At 43.9% G+C, this 18,583-nt stretch overlaps 1 protein-coding gene and 2 long non-coding RNA genes across 5 annotated transcripts in view; 2 read left to right on the top strand and 1 right to left on the bottom strand.

Moving 5' to 3' along the window:
• The window catches only part of LOC118175449, a 51,805-nt gene extending 41,679 nt beyond the window's left edge, over nucleotides 1-10,126 (top strand). Inside the window, exon 2 of the long non-coding RNA XR_004754979.1 lies at nucleotides 8,835-10,126. This is a non-coding gene — a long non-coding RNA (uncharacterized LOC118175449). The remainder of the gene's footprint in view (nucleotides 1-8,834) is intronic.
• The window catches only part of CFAP77 (cilia and flagella associated protein 77), a 64,282-nt gene that overhangs the window by 40,325 nt on the left and 5,374 nt on the right, over nucleotides 1-18,583 (bottom strand). The gene's annotated exons all lie outside the window — the stretch shown is intronic.
• Nucleotides 14,227-17,894, top strand: LOC118175448. Of its 3 annotated transcripts, none has more exons than XR_004754976.1 (4): nucleotides 14,227-15,160; nucleotides 15,383-15,433; nucleotides 15,524-15,636; nucleotides 16,497-17,894. It is a non-coding gene; the product is annotated as an uncharacterized LOC118175448 (long non-coding RNA). The 3 variants fall into 3 exon arrangements; XR_004754977.1 differs by having other exon boundaries at nucleotides 14,227-15,170; XR_004754978.1 differs by lacking the exon at nucleotides 15,383-15,433.

The following is an 18,583-nucleotide window of genomic DNA, read 5'->3' as shown; positions in this document are numbered from 1 at the left end:
GAAAGTTTTTTTTGTTGAGAGGAGTGTGGGTCCTCGTTTGTTTTTTTTTTGTGGGGGGGTTTGTTGTTTTTTTTTTTTTTTTTCTAACACTCCCCCCCCCCCCCCCCCCCCGTGTTTTTTGACCCTTGCTCATGTCAGGCTGAATGCAGACAGGGCAGGGACTGGGAGAGGGAACCTGGTCCACAAAGGCTCTTAACCCCTGCCTGAATTCAGAGACCCTGTGACCGTGTTTTGGTCAATACGGTTGGCTAGTTGCAAAGACTGCAAGCTGGTGCTTGGAAAGGGGCCCTGTGCTGTTTCGTTTAAACTTTCCGTATTTTCAGCATGCTGAGCCTATGGGTCAGCACACGATGGCGGGGCATCACCTTTCAGGGGGGAAATTCTGCAAGTGGCTGACTCATAGCTGATCACCTCCAGCAGCAAAGTGGCAGGCAGTGCTACCCTTCTTGTCCAAAGTCAAAAATATAATTGATTACGGAATGAACACAGCCCCAAGATGTGTCCAAAATAAGAGGCACTCATGGGCTTTTCAGGAGCTGAAGAGGTATCCAAGCATTACCAGCCACTCATATTTGTGTGTTTCTGACTTTCAGACGTGGCTCCAGCATGGGCTCCTTAAAGATCTTGTATTTTTTTCTCGGTTAAAAAATTGTATAGATTGACAGAGATGTACACCAAGTTCTAGCACTCTGATTTAAAAGACCAAAGTTATAGGCTGTTGGAAATAGAGGTTTATAATAGAGAAGCACTGGCAAACCCTTAACTACAGAGAAGCTACCAGGCGTTGCAACAATAATTGGGAAGGGAGGGAAAAAAAATCACACTGTGTTTTTCAGTGCTTAGCTAAGAAATACAACAAGAGAGTTTATTGCTTGCAAAACACAGCTGCACTGCCTCAAATTGGATGGAAAAACGAACCCTGATAATTTATTACACCCCTAAAGTCACAAGAATGTACCCATAAATTACTTTTTTGGAGGGGGAGGGAAGTGGTACCACTGTAGTCCATTCTGCACAACCTACTTATTAGTATCATAATTTATTATTATTATGCCCTGCTGCAAATAGAGAGGCAGATAAAACTCAAATCTATTAAAACAACCGCTCCACTTTCTCTGAGCCACTGAGGGACACCATTCCAAAGGAAATGAGATAAATTACAAAGACAAATGTATGAGCCTTGCATTACAGCACATAGCTTGTATATATGCAAGAGCAGGAGGATAATTCAAGGAAAAAAGAATCGTGTTAAGTTTTGCCATTCAGGATTCAACACAGAGGGACTGGAATAATATCAAGTGGTCAATTAAATATTTTAAATGTATTGATTTTTTTTCTTCCAGAAGATCCTATACGTTAACTCTGAATAAATGAACGTGTAGATGTGAAATAACTGCCCTGCTTCTATTTTAAATATACGTGAACCAACATGCATTTTAAATACTTTTTATCCAGCTATTCTGGGGAAGCAGCTACTATAGTGACAAGTGTGAAAATTGTATTGATAGAATACATATATCCTTGTGGTAATGATTAATTGCAAGGCTGAAGGGAATTTAAGGTTGGTGAAAGACACTGCTTTGCAGTCCCAGAAGGGCAAAGTGGTGCAGCCAAAAATACAGTTATAAAGTTCTCCTTGTGCCTCTGCTAATGGGTTTCAGATGAGCCAGTAGGAATTTTGTGATATTTTTTCTTCTCCATTTCCTTCTGGGGTATTTAGCTGGACCAGCAGTTCTTAATGGCATCCTCCTCTTCCTTGCTACTTGGATGGATGGAATAGCAGAAACAATAACTGTACTGGAAGGTTATTGCTCATTGCTCTTCTCAGGACAGGAGTCAAATACCTATTAGGTTATGATAAAATTGGGATGTTTGGTGCTCTGGGCCAGGTGTACTGGACCCCTGATTCTGGCTGAAAGGAGGCTGCTGGACCAGAATGGCTTTGGGTACGGTAAATGCCAGGTCTAAGGAGAGGCCTAGCAGTAATCTTCTTTCTACATTGCCAATTTGTGCTTTCTAGTTTGTTTTTTAAAAAGACGATGATGCATATGTGATAACAAATCACAGAGGACTTCTCTAAGCAATATAAGAGATGTGGAGGTTTAGCTGGCTTCACTTTTATGAATACTGGGGATTCTCAAAGCAAGAGTACAGAAGACAAACCCAGAAAAACCTCAATGGTCCACAACACAAACTTAATGAGAAGAAAAGAGTCAGCAATCATTTCATCTTTCCTGCGAAGCCTGCTGCTCTGACCGGGAGAACAACACCCAGGCCACGCAGTAAGACACCAAGACTTTGTGCTGTTGCTACAGAGAGTGGGGGAACGAGAGGGATTGCCTAAGGAAGGAAATGAGGGCACCTTCTTGTTGTGATACTGCAGATTTTCATCTTCAGAGACAGCTGGTGATATGCACCAATCTCTACTTCAGATTGTTACTTCTATACTCTTGCATACCTGTAGTACCTGTGCGTTTCTGTGTCTCTTGATTTTCCATGCTTTCATATTTCATGTGTTGGCCATTCTTGTGTAGAGATTAGCTTTCATGTTGAAGGTTGTAATACTTAGAGTGAATAATAAGTAAATAAAATTATTTGAGATAAAATATGTATGAAATAATTCATAAAGTGATACTTAATATAGCTTCAGGTTTGGGCTTGGACACTTGTTCCTGCAACTTATTCCTTAAAGTGGTTATGTAAGAACACGAAGGAAGAGAAGGCAGGAACACATCCCACCTTCACTTGAATGTTAGTTGCCAAATCCAAAGATCTGTAGCTTTTTTTTTTTTTTTTCCTGGGCCTTTGTTAAGATCATAAATAACAGAATTCCCATTGAAACCAGAACTCCTCCTCAAAGGACAAGCTGTGTTTTGTAAGAGTTTCCCTTCAGAATGGGGTATTTGCTTCTCTGGCCAAGTGCATGGTTGCTCCTTGGGTTGTTCTTTTGACTCCTTTTCCTCTTGTTTTTGCCTCTGCCTTGTAGTAATGTTCCTTCTGTGTGGCCTGGGCAGTTTCTAGCATTTAGTTCAGTAGTCGTTTACCTTCTACATGAAGTTCTGGCACTATGTGCTTGTAAGTGGGGAAGGAAAAGGGGGGCCAAGATAGGACACCGCCTTTCAGGCTCAGAGTTATGCATAATACGCAGTGCTTAGTGTCTATGGTATATTGATATATGGCTTTTTTCATAAAAGAAACCCGTGGTTACCCTGTATTGGAAGCTGTGAGTAAACTTCAACTATTTTACATTACCACAGACAAGCCCCAGGACTGGCTGTGTCTCTTATCTTTTTAAGACAGCAGTAAACTGCACGCTTTTCTCTGAGCAACCGCTGCTTTCCTAATGGTGGAATGTGAAAGACTTGCTGAACTGGGGCTCTGAGATCCACTTGCTATAGCTGACCTACAGGATTGACTGGAAGCCAATGGGATAATGCCATCTCTAATGAAATAGTGAAATATGGCGTTATCATCAAATGAATAACAATTACATTTCCAGGGGGGTTGTGTAGATTTAGCTGGACCATAAAATCATATCCATGTTTGTTTGAGAGACATTAGATGGGTGACATTCACCTGCCTTTTCCACGTGTTGTAGGGGCTCCTCTATATCAACAATTTGTGGCTGTGTTTTCCAAGAGGACTGGATTTGGAAGATCAAGGGCCACAGCAAGGCAGATGCTTCATAGTGCATAAAACAGCTCATTGCTGCTTGTCACAGCAATTACATTCTTATTTCCTAATTTGCTGTGTTCCACACTACCAGTGATACTGGGCAGCTCTTGTTTGAGCTTGGCTAAGATTTTTGAGAGTTAAAAGGTGCGTGGCTTGTACTGAGAGACAGGAGTGCCTCTGCCTTGGACAATCTGGCATCCTCAGACTGGGGACGTCTGACCCCAGCCTGTATGTGGAGAGGGGACTTGCTTGGAGAGGCCAGCTAGGAATAAGGAGAGCTTCATCTCAGCAGGCCATTTTGTGATGCTCTGTGATGCTCACTACTGTTGAAACCAAGTTTCCAAGCCACTGTTTTCCTCTACAAAAGGGAAGAGGATGATAGGAGCCTAAGCGGAGCAAGGACAGTGAAATTTAAAGTATTATGACATACATTTAATAGTACATCACATGTAAGGAAACAAGCACATACGATTGCAGTATTACAAGATGAATATAGGTCCTACAACGTTAAATTTAGTGCCTTGTGATTGATGATCCTTTGTTTGCAGGTTTTATGTATATGTTATTTCTGTAGGATAAGCATCTTACCAGCTGGAAGAAACATACAACTTTTTTATTTTCTAGCATGTAATTTCTGTTTGATTCACAGCTAATAAATGGGTCATCTTGTACTTTTGAAATGCCAACATGCAGTAATTCAGTGAAATAGAGACTCTACATTAAAAACCTGTCAACCTCAGTGCAATTTTCCTGCACCCTGTGCTCTGGAAAGATACCTTGTCACTCATGGTTCAGCTCTGTTTCCCTGAAATATCTCTTCTTCTGCATAAGTAATGAATACAGTTGCATGAAAATATCTGGCACAATGTCTGTTCTTCCTCCCACTCTAAGGAGCTGTGGTACAGAGGCTGTATTTATTGGTTGATCTTACCACACCTGTGACTTCAGGAAGATTTGTTGGGAATATTGTGGCCCCCTCCCACCTGCAGGCAGGTGTTCTCAGCTGTGCTAACCTCACCGAAGTCATGGAAATGCTGCCTTAAACAAAATCCTGTGTTATTTAGCTGCTTCTCAAACTATAAAGGCTACACGATACAGAACAATTTAAAATTCTTATCTGCTTTCAGTCTCTTTCCATTTCTGATGTGTCACAGAAGTGTTGCACAAAAAGAGCATTGGGATGAAGCAGATCCAGTTTAGGACTTTTTAAAAGGATTTCTGTTCTTTAAAAAAACTATACACAAAACATCAGCTTGCTAAGCTTGTCTTCTACTTCACATAATATGAAATACACAATTTACTGTTATTTTTGTGTGTGTTTTTTCTCCTCCATAGACCTCAGAGCTGACAAAAAGATGGCAAAATGTTCAGTTCTATGTCTCTGATCTGAATCAGCACAAAATTGTCAAGCTGGGCTGCTGTGGCATTGCTGCTAGTGCCGTGTGAGAGAGGGCAGTTCTGTTTATTCGTAGACTTAAGGCTAGAAGGAGTCCCATGATTTCCTAGTCTGTTCTCAAAAAAACAATGCATTCATGGGACCCCACCTTCAGAGACTATTTTCAGATGCAATACAGGGAAACTTCTGCGGTGGTGGTTCCAAAATCTGTGTACAGAGAACCCACCACCCCAGAACAGATGAAGTTTCAAGCCCAAGTTTTAATCCTGCAGGTGTTACTCACATGAACGGTTTCCTTTCACCCTGAGTTGGATAATGTGGTGTGAGGAAGGACAAATGCTGTTTCAATGAAAAAGCAGACCAACTCCAACCATGAAAAATTTGGTGGTGCCTTTTGTGATTTACATCAATAGCAAGCTGAAACTCAGAAGGTATCAGCCCCATAAAAATGGGAAAAGCAGGGTGTGCTAACCCCCTGTGAACTGAGTTTTACAGGGGATAAAGCTACTGAATCCTCACAGTGAGGTCCAAAAGTAATTTAAATCTCTTCTCCCCTCTCGTTGCTCCCAATTTCCCCATCCCAGTTGTTGTTTGATGCATCAGCTGAGAAGGAAAGTTAGAGAGTGACACTAATAAGGAGGGCTCAGACTCACTAAGAGTATTAAAAGGTTAGGTCATGGTGTGTTCTATTAAATAGAATATTAATTGAATTCTTGACATCTGAGGTGAACTGTGACATGCTCATGGGATAAATATTGCATTTAACAGAGCATCATGACCTAAAGCTCTAAATACTATTGAGCATCAGTGCCAATCCTTCACAATAGATCTTAGCCTTAGTCCTCAGGGTACGAATGCTCCCTTGGAGTTTTGGAAGCTGAGCTTAAAATCAGATTTCACATTTCTTGTTTCTGTTCTCAGTTAAGTCCAAAATTGGTTCTTCCATCTCAAGACATTCACACACTCCGGCTCAGACTTAGGTTCTCAATATATCAAAAAAAAAAAAAAAAAAAAGGCACATTTCAAAAGCCATGCATTACAATCTTATCGGGCTTGGTACGAGAGAGCTTGAAAGAAAATTTCTCCATCTCCACCCCCACACCATAAAGGAGATTAAAACATTAAAAAGGCCAATTAAAAATAGGGAATCTTATGGCAACATTTTCATTAACCCTCCCCAGTCCTTCTTTCTGTCTCATTAGTCATCACAGGGAGAGGAAGGATCATTTTAATTAGCAGCATTGTAAAGCTTTATTTAAGGCAACTGCCCCTCCTGCTGCTCTCTGGATTACCCTGCCAGCTTATAAATACAATACCAAATCATTAACAGCCCCAACCACCACCACCAAAAGGTTTGGAAGAAAGAAGATCCACTATGGTCAATGTTTAGGGCTCTTTAACAGTGTCCTTTCTCCTTATTCAGGCATAATTCAAGCGTAATATTGGGCTTTATGAAACAACTCAATCTCCTCTTACGGCAAAGCCCTTTCTAGTCGAGGATACCATGTGTGCAACTTTCTTCCCCTTTGTTTTCAGGGCAGTGAAAGCACAGAGCCACATCTGACAGGATAGACACGGTAGATAGGATTGCAGGTTTTCTGATGTCCCAATTTGGAATTACTTGTTAAGTTCTCAAATTAAGGAACTGCTGCACGCTGACAGCCTTGCAGAAGGGAGGTGAGGGACCAGACCCCTCCTGTGGGAGGCTGGTGGAGCGTTTTAGAAAGCTGTTCCTGTGAGTTTAGGTGAAAAAGAAAACAAGCACCCAAGTTTTGTGAAGAGCAAATTGCTTTTTCCAACCATTGCTTGCTGAATTTCATGTTTTTGCCAAAGCAAGACCCACATTTCCTAAAACATCACATTTCTTAAAACGTAAGTTGCACAAAACCTCCTCCTTACCAAGACCCCACAATTAAGACTATTAGGATTTGCTACCTAGATCTGTGGCCTACTTTCCCTGACCTGAATATGTAAACAGGGACACTTTGGCACACCTGTGTGCTGTGATCTCTAATTGTTCATCGCTGCCCAGCAAAGGCAACCCAGTCTTTCCCTTAGAGTGACCTATTAGCTACCTGTGGGAGTTTAAGCACTCCAAGTACTCTGCCATGGGGTTTCAGTGTCCATTTGTTGAGACCACGGGGAGTATTTAATTTTTCAGTTATAACATCAGACAGCTGAAGATGTCTGAAAGTCTGAGCTATCCTCTTTGCTGCTGGGTGCCAAGGTACACCAGGCTACACCAGGCCAGAGGACAAAAACTCTTAACCTTCAAGTCTAAAAACACAAAGTATAGTTTGTCTCTCCCTGAAATCAAGATAGTCTTGACTTCAGTTGGAGCATTAAGAAGAAGGTGGAGATACTGTTTGAAAAAGTAGGCGTACTCCTCAAGAAGGGTTTAAAAATGACTAGGTAAACTTGACTTTACCTACAGCGACTACTGTTTGAATAACAAAAAAAGACTACTGATGCATTGGTGAATGATTAATGTGCTGCTACACAGAGTTCATATCATGTTAAGTCAAGAACTGTACCTGGGGAGGTTTGCAGGGAGAGGTGATATCTCTTATGGAAGTAACTGCTATGTGTCAGATTTCCAACAATGCAGTTGTGTAAATGAAGATGAAATAAGTAAAACATTTCCACTTTAAAAATGGAAAAAAAACTAAGTGTGAGTGTGTGACTGCTCAGCCCCTCTGTACCAATCTCAGCTCACCTCCACTCACTGTGGTAGGCTCTGAGGACAGGCTGAGCAGGTCACAGAGTGGAGATGCTGTCACTAAATGCTCCTCGTCAAAACGGGGGAGGCTTCCGAGGCCAATGCACTTCCAGTGCCCATTCTGGAGAACCAAATTTCCAAGGGATATCAGTCTGGAGATCACAGATACTAAACTCCCTTAAAAACAGGCAGTGACGATAGTCTGAGTAACAGTCCTTGTAAAAGTTTATGTACAAGTTGCTTTGAAAAGTTTATGTACAAGTTGCTTTGTTTTCTATTTATAGCCTCGCTGTATTTTTCTTATAATACATTTTTAATGACTTATAAGGCCTAGTTATTTATTCTCCAGAAGCCAAATACTTTCTCTCCCTCATAATGTGAGCAGATGAGCTTTGCACAGAAGAGCTGCATGGGAGCAGGGCAGCAGGTGGGGGACGCTGAACAGCTCAAAGGAGCCCTGCAGCACCCAAGGTGCTGGTGCAGTGGGTGCCCGAGCACGCAGCTCCCTGTTGCCTCTCTGCAGAGTGACTGCCTGCATGGAGGGCCCTTCCTGGGCCACAGTAGCTCCAAATTAATAATTATTCTATCTGCATGTAAGGGAGTCACTATCTGGGATCGCTTAGCTCTACATTTCCTACTCCAACAGTAACCTTAATTAAAAACCCACCCCATAAACCTGCAGTGCCATGTGTGCAGAGCCCCTTCTATCTACGTGTTGAAAAGTTAAGCAGTATGAACCATGGAGCCAACAGAAGATAGGATGCTTTGGCATTTTTTTTTTTTTGCAAGAAATGTAATTAATCTGCTAAACCATCCTCCATCCCGAAGCACAAATGCTGATTGCCTCACGATGACTCTAACCAGAATGGCATTAAGTCTACTGTATTTTCTAAATTGTTATATGCCCAATATTTTCTTTTGACTCTTCCTTATATTTAGATTAATAACTATGTAATCACTTCATTAGTTTATTTGGATTATATCATTTTAGGAAATTATTGTTTAGATCAGCCTCGTCCTTCCCTTCTATCCATGCCTTCCCAGAATTAAGCAGTATCAGAAGAAACCAATTAATTGCAACGCGACCGCTGTAATGGGGTCTGCTCTACAACGTGGCAACATCTAATGGAGTTTTAATTTCCCCATGGTGAGGCAACATTTGCTTAAAGAGAGACTATCACAGCAAACCACTGCCCCAAGACACAGCTTCTTGAAGTCTGTGGGGTTGAATGGGCATCTTGGAGGTGCTGCTGCTTTGCTGTGGGTAAAATTCACAGAAGGCCGTAGCTGGAGCATCAGAGAGCATCCCGACCCCATTGTTGGCTGTGATTTCCTGTGGACTTGCAGAACATGGCAGACAAACAACCCTGTAAGGCTCGTAGACTGTTCCTCCTAACCTTGCAGGGATCCTGGATGCTAAAATGAACTCCATCACCTACTGAAGGTTTTACGTTATTATTTTTTTTACCATATGGCCTTCCTTAACAAATACTTCTTTAACTTCTGTGGGTCCTTGCCATGCAGCTGCACCAGGGAGTCCTTGTCAGGGCGCAGGAGCCCATCGTGGTGGGGCTGAACAGAACCACAAAAAAAGAAGAGCCTCTTCCTAGGGAGGCTGCTGTACCTGTGTAACTTGCAACACAGGATGCACAGACAAGAGAGAGCAGGAAACGGAGACAACTGAATTTATAGCAAGCTTTTTCCGTTAATTGGATTGTTCAGAGTTTTTAGTATGACCAGAAGTTACAATGGGGATTCTCAAGGGAGGCGAAGCACCCAGCTCCCTTTGAAATTCAGCAAGACGTAGCCCCCTACCCCGCTCAGGCCCTGGGTGTCTTTGAAAATCTCAGCCTACGCTGCTGTTGACTAATGACTGTTTTGCTTGGTGAACGCCGACAAACTTCTGAAGTCGGTCTGCCTTTCCCAGTCTTCTGACAGCTTAAGAGATTTGAAACAAAGCTACATTATGATGCAACCAATTTCAGCAGCATCTGATTAACAAAAAGGAGGCCACAGCTACCTGACAGCAGCTGGTGGTTATTTTTTATTTCTAAAACAAACTGATGGCCTCAAACATTCATACATGTATTTATTTTTTGTTTAAATGTCTCATTTCCTGGATTTTTTTTTCGGGGGATCATGCAGGGAAATAAAGTTTTGCAATTCTTCTTCTCATAATAAGTCTGTCTAAAAATGATGTTGCTCATTCTGTTGAAAGATGGTTTCATTTTCTACTCAAAATTGGTATGAAAAATTTGCCTTGCCAAATGAACATTGTATACTGAACTTGTCAAATCCTCTCTCCTGACACAAATAAAAGATAACATTGGGTGGCAGCATGTAAAACAGCACTGACAAGACAGCTAGGATGGAAGCAAAGAAATCCATATTTTTTTCATTCTCTTTCCCTAAAAAGGGAAAGAGCCAGGTGAGTGAATGCTGCTGTGTTACAGGGAGAAATATACTGTCTAAAGGCTTAACAAGCCCTTTCAATGCAAGCTTTAAGAGGAACATAAGCGATTCCGTTTCTGATTAGTAAAATCATGATGAAAGTCTCGACTTTTTCGAGGCAACCAAGGAAGCTGCTAAGCAGAAAGGGCGGCTGAATGAAAGGGGCATTCAGTTCAAAGTTCACAGCTCCACTGTGCAGGCTGGGAGGGCTACTTCCAGCATTGCTGAGAATTATTCCTAGCATATTTAAAAATAAAGAAGGTAATGATAACGCTTTCATTAGATCTGCAGTCACATCATGTAAGTGATTTTTTTTTCCTATTAAAATTGTTGATTGAAGGCCGTTAGCTATTTATCAGCCCAAAATTACATTTCTCCTCTCCTAGGGGTTGCCTCTGTTAAAAATCACAACTGTCTAGTTAGTAACAAGAAAAGACTACTAAAACTGCAGTTTCGGACTGGGAGGGAGGAATACAGGCATGAAACACAGATTGCACCTTCAAATCCCCGATGGCATCACGCTTCTTTGTTCTGCTAAGAAAAATTAACCTCAATCTCGGCTCAAGGTCCCCCGATTGATTATCATAGTCATTTAAATACTGTAATCTCATTTTCAGCATCAGGGAAAGGGAGCGAAAAGAAGAAAAAGAGAAAGAGGTGGGGAAGTGAGGGGGAGAGAAGGAGAAAACAGAATAAATTATCTGACAAAAGGAAAAAGCGCCTTTCTGCTTACGGAGCCTATTTCAGATCCTTCCACTTGATTGGAAAAGTTGATGAAGTTTAAATGAAGCAGAATTAGAGGCTCAGGCCACTGAGTATTGACAGGGGCCCATGGAAGAATGTGCAATTCAATAGGCCTGATTTCTGTGGAAAACAGGGGAAAGGCCTAAATGGTATAATCTTCAATCAAATCTAACATCGACACTGACAAGGCAGGGTAATGAGATAGGCCAGATCAGGCATGTTGGTTAAAGAAATTAATCCCTCTTGCTGCACCAAGAGTTCAGCTTTGATGCCTATTGTACGGACCCCTGTCCCAGCCTATCTAAATGCTAACTAACTGCGAGTGTGATCTGGGACTGTGCTTTTCATTGCTGGGGCTAATCTGATAACAATTTTATCTCCCTGATTATGGAGGCAGAGAGAGCAAGGAAGCCCCTCGCGGTGGCACTGCGCGGAGCGGGAAGAGGAGAGGGGCAGAGCCCGGTGATGAATGCGGCCGTGCCGGTGTGGGCGTGCGGGGAAACTTGTGTTTCAGCATGTATTAGCGCTTTAACACACCGTAATACATGGTAATTATCGTCCTTACAGTCGCCTCCTGACCAGCTGATTGGTGTCTCCTGGGAACCACCACAGGGGACACGCGGCAGCCACGAAGGTGATCTGAGGGAGCTAATGTAAAGGGCGTTGTGAAGTTAAAAAGCATGCTGCACACAAAGGGTCTCGTCTACCTGGGCAAGCAGCCCAAAGCTTGTGATGAAAATGATCTTTATTTTTCAGGCTAGTTTGCTCTTCACTAAGTAGTACAAGGCTCACTGTGTTTGCTTTTCCACTTTTTTTTTGTTGTTGTTGTTTTTTTTTGTTTTTTTTTTTCCTAGCTGGGGCATTACGCTATCATTTTTAATCAGGTTTCACTTGTAAGTTTTTTAGGCACAATTCAGCGCATTGATTTACTGTAAAAAAAATCAAACTGCAGCAATTTCCCTCATATTGAAATTTTCTTAAAGGCTGTTACAGGAAACCTAGCAATAGGGCCCCACTTTCACTTGTCTATGTCACTTCAAACATAGGCAAGTTGAAAAGTTATACTCTACTTTATCTTTAGTACAAATGATTAAAAAAGGTCCTTAGAAATTCAGGTTGTCTAATTGCACAAAGTGAGCAACAAGCAAGAACAAAACAATCCCTGCAAGATGACAAAGGCTTCTCCAATTCAATAATTAAGCATAAGAGCATCTCTAAGAATTTGCATGGAAAACAATCTGCCCTTGGGGAAAGTGTGGCTAAAAACTTGCAAATGTGGAACAGAAAATGTTGGTCCCTGTGATCGCTGGGAACGTGCTTTGTTTGCTCTATATTCTGCTATGCAGCACTTAAAAAGAAGGGAAAATGAAACGAAGGTTTAAAAATGAAGAAGCTTTTGCATTTCCTTTGGGTACTTGCCCACCCAAAGCCAATGCCCCCCTGTCCACTGAGCCTCTTCCAGCTTTTCCTGTATGCTTGGGACATTTCTTTGTGCCCCTTCCAGAAAAGGAGGGATGTTTATTGTTGGTGGGGTGGGAAGGAAATAAGGCGGAGATGTTCCTCTGCTCTTAAAAGTTTCAGCGGGGTCTGCGGTGGTGTTCTCAGCCCGGTGGGTTCAGCGTCTCTGGAGAACAGCTTGTGAATAAGGGCGTGTTATCAGGTTTTTAGATGAAACGGCAGCATGGAATAACCTCTGAAAAGAGCTGAGGGATACGTGTGGTTTGAGCCTTGGGGATTATTACAAACATTTCCCCTCTGTTTGACAGGGACTCAAATGTCTCCGACATTTTGCATGGTGTCTTGGATTCGGATTAGCCTGAAAATCATCTTTTGGCTTAACGTGGTTCGGGGCCGGCACCATAAAGTGGTGTTGGCTCTCCCCCAAACTTTCTTAAATCTCTCAGACAGTAAAGTCTGAGTTCTAGATTCATCACAAAATATTATAGCTGATGCGACTCTTGTTGCTCTGTAAGGCAGCCTCATTCTATATGTGGACACATTTGTGACCTTTTTGTCATTTTATTTTTTTTCTTTTTAGCCTACATTCTTTCTTCCTTTAGTTTAATTTCTGATTTTATATCACCAACAACTCACACGAGGGGCTGTACAGATATTCTCTGCTGTTAGGGTCATAATGGAACAATTCGGTCTAATGGTTATTATCGTGCTGGCTGACTTCAATAATGCACTTTTAAATCAAAGGCCCTTTGAAGCTTTATTTCCATTGTATTAGACGAATAAACATAGAAGAGTTTCATGAACATAAAAGGCATTCACCTTGTAATGTTTTGGGGCCTATTAATCTCACCAATTTGCATTGTTTTGTTCACATAAAGGATCAAAATGCCCTTTTGCTTGCTTTGCATCCTGCACGCCTGTCTTTGGGGCGAGCAGCTCTGAACGCCCGGTGCTGCTGCTGCCGCCCCTCTGCCCGCTGAATCACCGCCGTCACTTTGCAGCCTAAACCCCGTCTTCGAATAACCAGGCAAAAAAAATCCACTATTTTTACTCATGCAGAATGTTTACTTGCCTCTTGGCAATGCCTTATTTATTCCAGCGGTTTCTGTGCAAGATGTGGGAGGGTACTAAAGCTCACGAGGAGTTTAATTTTTAGTGTACCAAATAATTCATTTAAAATCTTAAATGAGTTCATGCTGAGAAGAAAACCCTTAGAAGTCGGAGCATTGGCAAAACAAAGCTCAGAACCAAATCTAATGATTATTTGACTAACCAGCCCTTCATTAGTTTATTTCTCTAATGAATTATTGAGCTGTACTGGGTAGACGTTTCAGAATACATTTTAAAAGCACAATACTGGCCTTAGATTGCAAAAATATAATAGTACTGGTGGTATAATAATAATAATAAGCACACAAAATGCTGCATAAACACTAATTAATCCTCAGTGTCCCTGAGCAGCAAGCACAGAAGGCAGAACGCTCAGCACATGTAGTGATTTGAGGTAAATAGTATAATTAACAGCGAATAAAAGGCAGCCCTATTCCAAACACAGCTCCCAGCACTTGTGGCTACTCTCCTCTGTGTTGCAGGGGTTATTCACCTGAGACAGGCAAATTAAAATTTGGTTCCTGACCAAGTTTTAAATGGATGCATCGAGTCCAAACAGCTGAGAGCAAGCATTAGGAAAGAGAGTGGTTATTTAAATCAACAAAGCCAACACCTGAGAGAAGTTCTCTGAACGCCTGCAGAAGCTGCTTTGCTGGGCGGTGATGCTGTCGGTGTTTGCCACGTCTGAGGCTCTCCCTGGCTGCTCTCGGCCAGCACTGCTGCAGCCGTGAGGTCTCGGCTGCTGGCTGAAGCCCCAGATCAGCTGGGCAGAGCAGGGGTATGCTGTGGGGACAGAGGAGGTTGTGGGGACCTGTGCCATCTCGGTGTTTCTGAGGAGACGAAATGATTTTGCTCTTTATCAGTCCCACCCGTTGCTCAGACACCGCACCTGCACAGTTTCTGCCAGCTCTTACAGCTCCGAGTATCTAGCCGTGAGTGTATTTTTAGGGAAGCCTTCATTTTATCTATTTCTCTTCCTGCACAGGTTAGCCGTCCTTGCACAAAGGGCGATGAGGATTACAGAGGTGAGTGGCGCATCCTGACTCTGTCCCCATACGGGGGGCTTGATGAGTTAGGAGCATCAGCACAGGTTCACCTGGCCTCATCGCTATGCCTGTGTGGGGAGAGCTTAAGAAGATGCATGAACTGGGAGAGAAGGCTTTAAAAAAAAAGGAGTAAGGTGAAGGTTAAAGGCTCAAAGATTGAGCACAACATTCAGGCACATAAAAGCCCTGTTACTGCCACGATGCAGGTCTATTAATAAAAGCTTCAGCTCTGGCTTGATGGAAAACCTGCCCTCTCAATAATTACTGTTGCAAGAGATGTTTTTGATAGTGGCAGTTTGCAACTTGAGGTAAATATCCTTTTTCATACCACGCACCTGTCCGCGGTTGTCTCTCACATCAGTAGAGCTTTTTTTTTTTCCTGCCGTGACACTATTTTAGTTTGATAAAATGCCACCAGTTCCTTTTCTTAGCTGTCCTTTCTACGAATGTCTCCAGAAAACAAAATGAGTTTGCAACAACTCTCAGCAGTGCCGTGCTCTGTAAGAAGTCCGATGGCTGACAAACACTTCATGATAAGGTTCAATGGGTGTTAAAGAAAAGGTAAAATGTGGTGAGTGATTTCTGCCTTTACTTGGTACCCAATTTCCAGCCCTCAGGGCTGAAGAGAAAAGCTTAGGAAAATGAACCCTAAGTGGTCTGGCATTTAGACCAATAAAACGAGCCTGGCAGCAGTTGTTATGTAAATAACAAGCTTTTAAAACAAATATTTTGCATTCTAGTAGTTCTGCAAAGTTCTGTTTGTTAAATCTGGTACTCTTGCAGCGCTGATGACTGGGACTGAGCCCTCTGGCCACAGCCTGGCCTTTCTCACAGGTGCCAGCCTTCCTTAGCACCCAAAGCCCCTTTCCTCCTCCTCCTCAGAACTGCTGGGTCTGAAACAGCTCGTCTTTTTGTTCTTCTGAGACTCAGTTTGGGCTTCTGAATGCAAGCTGGGTGTTACTCAGCTCCGAAGTTGTTTCATGGAGAGCAGCTCCCAGCTCCTGCTCCCTGCATGCCCCTTGGACACACCTGAGCAGGTAAGGGCATGCTTTGATAGCTGGTCCTGCAGCTGTGATTTCACATTTACTTTCACGTACTGGGAGTATGGGCTGTTACAGGCTGGCGATGCAATGACTTCGGCAGCCCTGTCGAGGTTAATTATGGTCTGCTGGATGTTAAGCGTGGTGAAGTCTTGTTTCCTGCCCAGAGCTGAATTATTTTTGTACCACAGAGTGGTTTTCAGTAAGTTTTTACTGAGAAAAGTGCTTTGCTAAGGCTTTTACCAGTAAAAACAAAGAACCCAAAAGTGCTTTGCTCAGATTTTTACTGGCGTTACTAGATGAAATACTTTCCTCAGCTTTATGCTGCAAGAAAACATATGTTGCTAATCTAAACTAATTCCTTGACCAACTAAAAGTTACTCTATATTCTACAAGAGAATAATACCATGTCCATTCCTGGTGGAGGATGGGCTGTGCAGCGCTGAGGCAGGAGGGTCAGCTAGAAACACAGGCAGTCGGCTGTGCCACGGCCTCCATTTGGGCACGTGGGGCCTCATTTGGAGGATATGTGAGAGAACTGGAGAAAAGGATGTGGATCCCGTGGTTAGCTGCTGCAAAGTAGCAGGTCTGTCACATTTCCACTGGCTGTGTTCCCTGCTCAGTGCACTGAGGCTTTCAGGGACTGAATGCTAGTCAGAGGAAGGCTGGGGAGCACGCAGCCCATCCATTACATCTGGGCCTCAGGTTCTTCTGTATTTGCTGCTTGGTGAATCTTAATGCCAGCAGGGCATTCTTCAGGGTGCCCCCATGACTATTAGAAGCACTCGTCCCAGCAGCAGTTGTCTCAAAACCTTTTGTCCCCTCCTTTAAACCATCTTTGTATCTTTGGTATTCAGATAGCAGCGCGCAATGTGAGGGTTGGGACATGCTGGCCAACCCCTTGGGCAGCTGTTTCCAAAATATCGAGTCTCCAGGGCTCCCCTGGAGGAAGAAGGGATCCAGGACTGCAGCTGGAAGCACGAAGAGCAGACATGGCAGAGGGCTGGTGCTGTGAGCGTGCCACCACCAGTGTGTCTGCCACAGCTGCCATCCCATCGCAGCAGAATTTGCTACATGCACTTTTTGTTATTTGCTGTGATGTGAAATTACTGCAGATTCCAAGTGTAAAAGCATCGTGGTTAGCAGCCCAGTTACCTCATCCTAGAGGGAGGATTGCATCAGGTGCATGCAGATCTCTTTACATCCCTACCAGCTGGCTTACTGTGAAGGAAACTTTCTTGCAAGAAAGCTCTGAGAGAAGTTGTCCAGAATGCTAAAATTTATTACAACTACTCCTTAAAACTTGGTCAAATTTTAATTTCACCTAGCCAGATAGAAATACAGTTTGAGTCTTTTTAAAACATCCCACAGTTTATAACTGCTCAGAAATCTCATTGCTGAGACGCTCTGCAACAGTTGTGCTGGGCAAGAACTCAAGCCCTAGAGTTAGGGTTGTGCAAACTGCTGGAAACAAGGGGAGAAGGCAACAGTGAACCGTATGGACAGGCAGCGCTTGGCTGAATGCTTCAGTCCAGGTGGACAAATCTCTCACACAAATCAACATAATATTCATGACTGCATATAATTTACCTGCCCCATAAACACCACAGAAGAGCCACTCTTTGCAGTATTACCCCAGTTATCAATCCTTCGACCTGGAATTTTATGGCACTGACTGGTGGTTATACACATCTCAGCCTCAGGAATGTGAATGCCTTGTGACAAGTAGGATCAGCCCTTGCGATTATGCCTTAACTTACCTTATCATATAATTACATACTCTTCTGATTTACATTAATGTATTATCTAAAAATGTATTTAACTAGCATGTTTTTCTAAGAAAGGCAGGAAAGGTTTGGAGCGATGGGGAAGGTGCTGTGCTGCCTCCTCTCCCTCCCAGCCACCAGAGGAGCTGCCTCCATCCCCACGGGCATCACCACACGCACAAAATGAGTTCAGATGCCCTGCTCACACCTGGGTCTGCCACATCCTTCTGGGGCAGGTAACTAGGCAAGGAAATCCTGCCCCAGTTTCACTTTAACCAAAGTTACAGTCGCTCCCAGTCAAATGTACAGGATCCAGAGAGAAGAAACAATGTAGAAGCTTTGGATTGAAAAGGATGCTTCCTTTTGGGTTACAGCACAGAACCTACTTCTTTTCTTTGCCTCCCTAACATCATTTCAATTTTAAGTTTCACGAGAAAGAGCAGATATTGAGCATTGTAGGACTCGTGTTTTCTGTGCTATTCCACAGTTTTACGGCCGATTTCCAGGCCTGACGGTACCAGGGGGTGGGATAACGAAAGGAGCTCAAGATCTTCGCTGCCACAGCGCACGCTGGGCAGCAGCAGCCTAAATGTCACCGCTGTCTGACGGGGGGGGGATAAACCCCCCCAAAACGCCCCAATCCAGGCGTTTTGGAGCAGAAGCGGCCGCCCTCCCAAAGAGAAGAGGCAAAGCAGAGCCCGGTGCTGACCCCGCAGAGTCTCGGCAGCGGCCGGGACCCCTTTGGACCCCCTCCCCTCACGGAGCCCCCCAGCCCTCAGAACACGGCCCCAGCCCGTGGAGGGGTTGCAGCAGCGCGGGGCTGCCCGGAGCGGCGGAAGCCTTTCTGCGGGTGCCACCCAGGGGCCGGGAGCTGTGCTGCAGCCGGCTCTGACCGGGGGGAGGCGGCTCCGGGCTGGGGGCTGCGATCCACGGGGCTGGGACGGGGACAGGGACCGGGACCAGGGCGGAGGGAGCCGGGACCGGGATCGGGGCGTGGAATCAGAACCGGGACCGGGGGCGTAACGGTGCAGAGAGGAGATCGGGGCAGGGACCGGGACCAGTACCAGGGCAGGGGGGAGCCGGGATCGGGACCAGGATCAGGGCGGGGGTGGGACGGGGACCCGGGGGGTACCAGGGCTGGGGGGCGGGATCGGGGTAGGGATCGGGACCGGGCTCTG

This window comes from Oxyura jamaicensis, chromosome 17 (assembly GCF_011077185.1).
Source record: "Oxyura jamaicensis isolate SHBP4307 breed ruddy duck chromosome 17, BPBGC_Ojam_1.0, whole genome shotgun sequence".
NCBI classification, from domain to species: Eukaryota; Metazoa; Chordata; class Aves; order Anseriformes; family Anatidae; genus Oxyura; species Oxyura jamaicensis.
This window is presented reverse-complemented; position numbering and strand designations above follow the sequence as displayed.